The sequence below is a fragment of the Octopus bimaculoides genome, chromosome 15 (genome assembly GCF_046866305.1).
Source record: "Octopus bimaculoides isolate indiv1 chromosome 15, ASM4686630v1, whole genome shotgun sequence".
Taxonomy (NCBI): domain Eukaryota; kingdom Metazoa; phylum Mollusca; class Cephalopoda; order Octopoda; family Octopodidae; genus Octopus; species Octopus bimaculoides.
In genome coordinates, this window is record NC_142942.1 from 28,605,246 (window position 1) to 28,613,659 (window position 8,414).

Consider the following 8,414-nt stretch of genomic DNA (forward strand, 5'->3'; position numbering starts at 1 on the left):
TTTGGCCAATATAGATATTACTGCACCGTAAGCATGTAATGGCATAGATTAGATTTTCCGAGGCACAGGTGAAATTTGATTTAATCTTAAAGATTTCATCTTGTTTAAAGTGGAACTCAGAACCACCCAAAAGGTGGGGGCAATACAACAAAGAATGAATAAAGAGGCAATTTTCATTAATAAATATCTTCCTCAACTAAATATAAACACATAACATAATATAGAACACCACTAATCTTCCATTTAATATCACTAACCCCCTTACATCCCATACACCATTCACACTACAAATCCAGATCTACCCTAATTGCACCAAATCCAGAACTACTTACCTCCTTTACACATAATCTTTTTACTAAGGGACTAATAGACTTGACACCGTTCAGAATTCGGTGTATACTCAAAGCAATGACTAGTATTATTACGAAACCGGTATGCTTGTAAATGTCTTTAACAACTCACAATAATGACTTTTATTACCTTTATTCCTACCTCAGTTCATCTAATTGTATATATATATATATATATATATATATATATATATATATATATATATATATATATATATATATATATCGTTACTTTTCATAAAAATCCTTACCTTCTTTTTGATTTCCAATGTGCATTTTCTCTTATTTTTCTGCTTACTTTCCCCTTACATTTCCACGGGTAGTTTCTATTTTGTTTTTTTAACATATTTCTATTATATATATATATATATATATATATATATATATATAGATATGTGTGTGTGTGTGTGTCTGTCTATCTATGTTTTGCCCTTACCCCCTTCTGATTCGTCAGACATTTCGTCTAACAAAGAAAGTTCAACAGAATGGCAAGTAGCCATGGGGGGGGGGGGGGTTAAAAGAAGAAGATAAAAAAATCCCAAATAAGCAAATGCAAGCAAAGCAGGGAAAGCCAAACCAGCATCAACACCACAAAAACACACACAATGGTATCAGCGATACACACAAAAAACACAAAACTAATAGACTTCATCACAGCTCAAATTCTTTCGTCAATTTCTTTTGTCAAATTCTTTCGTCGCTATATTGTGATCGCAAGGAGTACTCATGTCAATTAAAAAACACATCTTTTTTATCTGATCTTTTATAATAATATCCGGTTTATTAGCTTTTATAGTTTTCTCGGTATGTACGAGGAAGTCCCAGAGAATCGACACATTTTCTCCCTCAGTCACAGCTTCAGGATGGTGTTTATACCATTTGTCAGTAGTTTTGATTTTATAATGCCGACATATTGTCCAGTGTAAATACTGGCCGACTCTGTATTTTTTTGCTTTATATTCTACAGGTGCTAAGACTACACTCTGAGATTAGGTGGTCCATAATTTCAATCTCATCGTGACAGAATCGGCATTGTGCGTCAGCTCCATTTTTTATCACATTGGCTTGGTAGTTCCGGGTTAATAAGCTTTGGTCTTGAGCAGCTAAAATGAAACCTTCACTCTCTGCTTTTAGCCCATATTATTATTATTATTATTATTATTATTATTATTATTATTATTATTATTATTATTATTATTCTTGTTGTTGTTGTTGTTGTTGTTGTTGTTGTTGTTGTTGTTGTTGTTATTCCTTCGTAACACAGTGTACGTAAAAATGCACCGGAGTCTTTAGTCATCTGTCAATTCACAACAAGGACCTCAGACAGATAATACTTTCCTTAAGATGTGCGCTGTGCCCGATAAGGCTACTTTTTGCAAGACATCAGTCTTGCATGGGATTTCCAGTTGCCTTAAGAAGTCTTGAAGTTTCAATGGGATTGAGCCCAACGCTCCGATTACCACTGATATCACTTTCACATTACCCTCTCGCATTACAGTCTTGCTATTTCTACTTTCAGTTCGGAGTACTTGGTGATTTTTTAACCTCTTTACTAACAACATTCATGTTATTTGGTATGGCTACATCAATGATCTGACAGTATTTGTCTCTCTTATTCAATATGACAATATTCGGCCGACAGTGTTTGATTACACGATCTGTCTGAAAATCATAGTCCCAGACTGTCGTTACTTTTCCATCCTCCTGCCTAACTTTACTTGGTACAGGCTCATACTAGTTCTCTGTTACTCCATATTGGTATTTACGGCATAAGAGCCAATGAAGATACACACACACACTTTATCAGGGCGGCAGTTGTATTCTTTTTGTGCAAGGCTCTCACATCCACTTACCAAGTGGGTCACATTTTCCACACTCTTTCCACAGAGTCTGCATTTCTGGGTGTTATTATTATTATTATTATTATTATTATTATTATTATTATTATTATTATTTTATGTTTGACTTTTGTTTTGCATTTGTACAAGTTGGATCCAAGTCTCACCCAGAGACCTCAAGAGACAACAAGTTAGAAGTTCATGTAGGTGTTATGCCTAGGGTACCATATATTTGAATTTGTACAGTGTTGTTCTAGAGGATGTTTAAGAAACCATAAGAAAATTATGTTTGTTTTAAAATTTGAGATCGCATAGACAGTATTTTACGTAGGATATGGGCAGTTCCCATGAGCACTATCTTTTGAACTTCAGCCATTTTGGGGTTTCCTGGTATCTGAGCTAGGTAGTAATCAGCCCGTTTCGCTGTCATTCCCAGGGCACCTATGACAATAGGTATTGTTTTCGTCTTCAGATTCCACATTTTGCTAATTTCTATTTCAAGATCTTTATATTTGCTCAGTTTTTGGTAGGTCTTGACAGATACGTTTATATCGATTGGGACAGTCATATCAATGAGGAGGCATGATTTTTGTCTGAAGTCTTTCAGTATGATGTCTGGCCTATTTGCGTCTATCTTTCTGTCAGTTTGAATGGTGAAGTTCCAGAGGAGTGCGATGTGATCATTTTCAAGTACTGGGGGTGGTTTGTGTTCCCACCAGTTTTTATCATGGGGCAAGTCCAGGTTTTTGCATATTACCCAGTGAATATATTGTGCAGCTCTATCATGCCTGTTGAGATACTCTGTAGGCGCAAGCAGACTGCACATGGAGACAACATGATCGATGGTCTCATTTTGTTGTTGGCATATACGACATAATGGGGAGCTGCCGTTCTTTAATATGTTGGCCTGGTAGTTCTTTGTAGGTAGGCATTGATCTTGGGCTGCTATGATAAACCCCTCTGTTTCTGATTTCAAGCCAGAGGCCATTAGCCATTGATGAGTAAGGGCTTTGTCAATATCTGCACTATTCGCTCTCTTTGGGTATTTGCCATTGAGAGGTTTTCCATGCCATTTTCAGTCATAATATCTAAGGCAGCAATTTTAGCACGGGTTTTCAAGCGCTTAGCTTTTTCTGCGGGTGTTTCTAGTTCGTCTAATTCTTGAATTTGTTGCAATTGGAATTCATTTAGATATTCCTTTGCCTGTTTTGTTACTGAGTAAGATGCTTTCTTGCTTTCATGTTTTGAAAGACAAGTTTTAGCATCCAGTCCTCAGAGTTTTTCAGATAGGTGTCTAGGCCAATTGTGGCTACCTTCATTGTTAATGCCAGCTGTAGAAGTCCTCGGCCTCCCTCTTTTCTTGGCAGATAAAGACGTTCTATATCTGCCTTAGGGTGGTGCATTCTATGCATTGTCAACAGTTTTCGTATTTTTCTGTCAACATTACATATTTCAGTAATTGACCAGTTAACGATATTGAAACTGTAAGTCACGACTGGTATGGCTAGAGCATTGATCGCTTCGATCCTGTTTCTCGCGTTTAGCTCTGTCTTCAGTATTGCTCTCACCCTGCGATAGCATTCTCTTCTGATCCTTTCCCTCATCACTGAATGCTTGATATTGTCCCCTTCAATTACCCCTAGGTATTTGTAGCTCTCCGCTGGTTCTAACTCTTTTATGACATTTTGCTGGTCAAGGTTCACATTAGATGTTTTTGTCATTTTTCCTTTGATAAAGGTGGCTTTTGCACATTTATCAAGGCCAAATTGCATCCTGATGTCATCACTGAATTGTTTAACAATCGCTAGTAGACCTTTGAGTTGTTGGTCATTTTTTACAAAGAGCTTTAAATCATCCATGTAAATGAGATGATCTATATTTTTATCAAATATTTTATAACCATACTGTGCATCATTGAGCAATTTTGAGAGCGGTATTAGGGCTAGACAGAAGAGGAGTGGTGATAGTGAGTCACCCTGGAAAATGCCACATGAAATTCTTACATCTCCAGCATTTAGAGATTCATTGTCATTGTTCAACGTCAGTGTGGTTCTCCATGATCTCATACTTACAGATAAAAAGTTTCGCAGAGTAGGAGCTATCTTATACATTTATTATTATTATTATTATTATTATTATTATTATTATTATTATTATTATTATTATTATTATTATTATTATTATTATTATTATTATTATTATTGTTCAGTAGTTTTATTTTTATAACGTGCTTTCACTTCACTACATAGCTTCCAGTGTATATAGGTCCCAGCTCTGTCGTGTCTGTGAATATATTCCTTCTTAGCCAGGACTGGGCAGCCAGAGATAATATGATTTATTGTTTCTTGTCCATCTCCACATATTCTACAGTTACTTGTTATGTTTCTTTTCATTATATGTTTTTGGTAATTTCTGGTGGGGAGGCTTTGGTCTTGTGCAGCAATTAAAAATCCTTCAGTCTCTGCTTTGAGTCTTGAGCTTCTCAACCATTGCTGGGATTGTTCTCTGTCTATTTCTTTTGCATTTAGTTAAGCCCAGTATTTACCAAGTAGGGGCTTTTCTTGCCATCGTTTTATCATGGTCCGTTGCTGTTCTAGTTTTAGTTTGGATTTCATTTGTTTTATAGCTTTTGTTGTTTCTTCTTCTTCGTCTTCGTATTTGTTAGGTAGTATGATTTCTTGTTTGTATTTGTCAGCTTCCTTAAATACTGAAAACAGTTTTTTGTTTCGCTCGTGTTTTGTGGCTATTTGTATTAGTTTTCCTTGCTTCTGAAGTAGGTATTTTTGCAGTCCTATGGTGGTTATTTTATAATAGTTTTCCAGCTGTATAAGACCCCTGCCACCTTCTGTGCGTTGTATATATAGCCTTTCTATGTCAGATTTTTGGTGGTGCATCCTATATTCTGTTATTATTTTTCTTGTTTTCCTGTCTATTTTAGATAGTTCGTTTAGTGTCCAGTTAAGGATATTGTAGCTGTAACTTATAACTGGGACAGCTAAAGTGTTAATACCTATTATCTTGTTTTTAGCATTGAGCTCTGTTTTTAGTATTGATGTAACTCGTCTATAGTACTCTTTCTTTATTTTTTCTTTCATTTGTGTCTGTTGTATCCTATCTAGTTCATTGACTCCTAAATATTTGTATGGCTGGCTTTCGTCTAGTTCTCTTATTTCATTATTATTATTATTATTATTATTATTATTATTATTATTATTATTATTATTATTATTATTATTATTATTATTATTGAGTGAGAGAGCAGTGAATATCATCAAAGTGACACTGGGGTAAACTATACGAAGCCCAGTATACCCGTCATGACTACTCGTCATGACTACCCGTCTGATAAGGGTACACCAGGCACATGCATCACAACCAAATGTGTGCGACATGGTGATCTCATATCAAGATAAACAGCACATGACCTCGCAGGTGGGGCCCAGTTAGAATTTTCTTCAGGTCGAGTACCCCATCCCGCTCAAAAGGTCCCCGAATAAGGGTTGTTTAAGAAGGCTGAACGAAACACTCATGTATCCAGAGGTGAATTATTCAAATCCCCCAAAATTCCTCTCAACACATGGCTATGATGCTCCCCACTATTTCTGCTCGTGATTAAAGATGCACATATCAGTCACCAAAGGACATGCTCAACTGGTCAAGTCGAAACAACTGACAAGCAGATCTGTGGTATTGAGCAGAATATTTGCAGTAACCCATGTTTTATACCAAGACAAAACAATGTACACGATAACACTTCCAATCAGTTAAGATCAGTGCCTCTTATTAGCATTTCTTCTTTAAATTTCGTTCTCATTTCTTGAGGAATGTCTTTCTAACATCCAGGATAAAGAAACTCACTGCATATATTGGCCGGCCATTAAAATAAACACACCAGATTGTTCATTTACAAAGTCATGTGATAGAAAAAAGGGGAAAAAGAAAAAGAAAGATAAAAGGAAAAAAGATAAAAAGAAGATAGAAAAAAAAGAAAAAAAGATGAAAAATGAAAAAATTCACATCGACAATGCACTTCTCAATACGTATGACGTACCAGTTAAAACAATCATTTGCAATTCTTGCACAGATGGTAAACTAGGGATCATTATTGAATAGTTTTCAGTTCCGTTTTTGATCATTCCAAGCGCTTCTACAACTACTGGTATTGTAACCGTCTTGAGATGCCACATTTTTTTTCGACTTCAATGAGCAAATCTTTATATTTTCTGAGCTCATCAAATTCTTTTGCTGAGATATTGTGATCACAAGGATTACCCATGTCGATCAATAGACAGTCTTTCACAATAGACAGTCTTTCACAATAGACAGTCTTTCACAATAGACAGTCTTTCACAACAATATCCAGGTTATTAGCTTTGATGGTCCGGTTCGCATGTACTGGAAAAGCCCAAAGAACCGCTGCATTTTCTCCCTCATTTGTCAGTAGTTTTGATTTTATAATACCGACATATTAACCAGTTTAGATATTGGCCAACTCTGTCATGTCTTGATTTATTTTCTGATGGTGCTAAAACTTTATACCCAGCAATTAGGTGGTCCACTGTTTCAATATCATCATTGCAGAATAGGCATTTTGGGTCTACTCCATTTTTCATCACATTGGCTTGGTAGTTCCGGGTCAATAAGCTCTTCTCATATATCAGATAAGATGAAGACTTCACTCTCACTCTTTAGCCCTGAGCTCTATAGCCACATATGGGTGTGCTTCTGGTATACACCGGTTTGTTTGCTACAGGTCACATATTTGCTATGCAGGAGCTTCTGCTCCCAATCAGCCAATTGTTCATACGCTTTTTTCTCTGCTATTGATTTCACCTACTTTGAAATAACAGTTTTCGCACTTCCATTATGCTGTTTATCTTGGGTATTATGCATGAACTGAATAGCAATTTTTTTGCTCTCCTCCTGATTTTCAATGAGTTTTAGCATTTAGTCGTTAGATGTTTCAAGATATTTGACCAGTCCAAGTGTGGTGGTTTTGTAAGAGATTTCAAATTGGATCAAGCCTCGACCTCCTTGGACTCTGGAAAGGTAAAGACGATCTGCGCCTGCCTTTGGTGGTGCCTCTTAATGCAAGTCAGCAGCTTACGAATTTTCCTTTCAATGTTCTTTATTTCACTGATATTCCAGTTCAACACGTTGATGCTATAAATAACAATTGGAACTGCTAAGGCATTTATGGCTAACACCTTGCTATGTGCATTTAGCTCAGATTTCAGGACTGCTCGAACTCTCCTGTAATATTCCCCACCGATCTCCTCTTTCATGCTTGTATGCTGAATATCAGATCCTTTATTACTGTTGCTACATTTTCTGTCACTGCCAGATCTTTGAGCATAAACTTTCTTTGGCGCAAGTCATAGCCGTTGCGATCGCATTTACCAGACCACTTGTTTTGGCATTTATTCCGTTTCTTAGGGTTACTACATTCTCCTTCGTCATATTCTAGTCAGCTCGCACTAAAAATAATCTTACTTGGACGATTATCTCTCTCACCTCTCTTGTTATCTTTCTCCGGTTGCCGGTTATTAACATTATGCCTATGGTATGTGTGAGGTGGTGTAGATTTATCAGTGGACTTACTCGAACTAAAGCTACTCCGAAAACTCCTATGTTTATATTCATTTAACTTATCTTTCTGTTGATTGAGGGTATTTCCGTGTCCGTTGTTCCAACCATACCGCTCATGTTGTGATTAAAATTTCCTATTATATTCTTTGCAACTAGTCCTGGAACTTTTTATTCTATTATTATGGTGGTTAGTAGAATAATAATACGCCCATTGTTTATCTTGGACCGAATCGCTATTTGGTCTTTGTAACCCGCTTCAGCTAGGGCTTAGTTGTAATATTGTTTAAAGATTTGCTCGTTTGCTGAAAGTTTAGAAATTTTAGTTGAGACCCTCTTTATTATAGAGTGTATAATACATTTTGGATGATTTGAGTTGTGGCTAACGTATTTAAGATTTTAATTTGACTTGTGAAATGGGTGATGCAGTCCAGTATGCGTGTATGTATATACATAAATATATATGTATATGTTTGTATGTATGTATATATGTGTATATATTTATATGCTGGTACTGAGACCCCCTTCGGTCATGACTGACCATGGGATTGTACCTAGAAAGTTACTCACTCAGGCACAAGTCCAGGCACAGTTGTTTATGGAAGACCAGCAGTCGCCCATGCATACCGGCCTCCCCTTT